Source organism: Trichechus manatus, unplaced genomic scaffold (genome assembly GCF_000243295.1).
Source record: "Trichechus manatus latirostris isolate Lorelei unplaced genomic scaffold, TriManLat1.0 scaffold00084, whole genome shotgun sequence".
Classification (NCBI taxonomy): Eukaryota; Metazoa; Chordata; class Mammalia; order Sirenia; family Trichechidae; genus Trichechus; species Trichechus manatus.
Genome location: NW_004444020.1, coordinates 11,497,905 through 11,499,284, shown reverse-complemented (window position 1 = coordinate 11,499,284; position 1,380 = coordinate 11,497,905).

Sequence of the window (1,380 nt, the reverse complement as noted above, 5' to 3'; positions counted from 1 at the left end):
AGAAGCTCAACGAACCCCATATAGGATAGACCCCAAAAGAAAATCACCAAGGCATATCAAAATCACACTCGCTAAAACCAAAGACAAACCAAGAATCCTGAGAGCAACTCGAGAAAAACAAAAAGTCACATACAGAGGAGAAACAATAAGACTAACCTCTGATTACTTGGCACAGAGCATGCGGGCAAGAAGGCAATGGGATGACATATATAAAACTTCGAAAGAAAAAAATTGCCAACCAAAAATAATATATCCTGCAAAACTTTTATTTAAATATGATGGTGAAATAGGACATTTCCAGATAAACATAAATTAAGGGAATATGTAAAAATCAAACCAAACTTACAAGAATTATTAAAGAGAGTCCTTTGGCTTGAGAGCAAATAACATTGGATGACAGCATAAATCTAGGACACAAGATAGCACCAGCCAGATACTAGCCTAAGAAATGACCTCTCAAGGACTATTCAAAACCAAAAGATTTACAACAGGGAACCAGAGAGGTTAATCTGCAAATGACAACAACATCAGAACAATAAAAGAGGGAATAAATGGTGTAGGTATAGAACCTTCTAACGGAGAGGAGGGCAAGGAGATACCAAGTAATAACAGACTGGTTCATACTTAGGTAGCTGAGGGCAAATTTCAAGGTAACAACAAAGAAAGTTAACAAACCTACTCATCAAAATAAAGGAAAACATAAAGTCTCAGTAAACACAAAACCTACAAAAACAAAAGAAATGAAAAAATCCACAAACAAGTAAATAAAAGGAAAGAAACAAATCATGTGATCATCTCAATTTATGCAAAAAAGGCATTTTACAAAGTCCAACAGCCATTCCTGATAAAAACTCTCAATAAAATAGGTATAGAACGGAAATTCCTCAACATAATAAAGGGCATCTATACAAAACCAACAGCCAACATCATTCTTAATGGAGAGAAGGTGAAAACATTCCCCCTTGAGAACAGGAACAAGGCAAGGATGTCCTTCATCACCACTTGTATTTAACACTGTGCTGGAAGTCCTAGCTAGAGCAATAAGGCAAGAAAAAGAAATAAAGGGTATACAAATTGGTGATGAAGAGGTAAAACTGTTGCTATTTGTGGATGATATGATACTATATATAGAAAACCCAAAAGACTCCACACAAGAAAACTACTGGAACTAAAGTTTCAGCAGAGTATCAGGATACAAGATAAACATACAAAAATCAGTTGGATTTCTATACACCAAAAACGAGAACAAAAAAAAGGAAATCAGTAAAACCATATCATTTCTAATAGCCCCTAAAAAAATAAAATACTTAGGAATAAATCTAACCAGGGATGTAAAAGACCTATACAAAGAAAACTACAAAACACTACTGCAAGAAACCA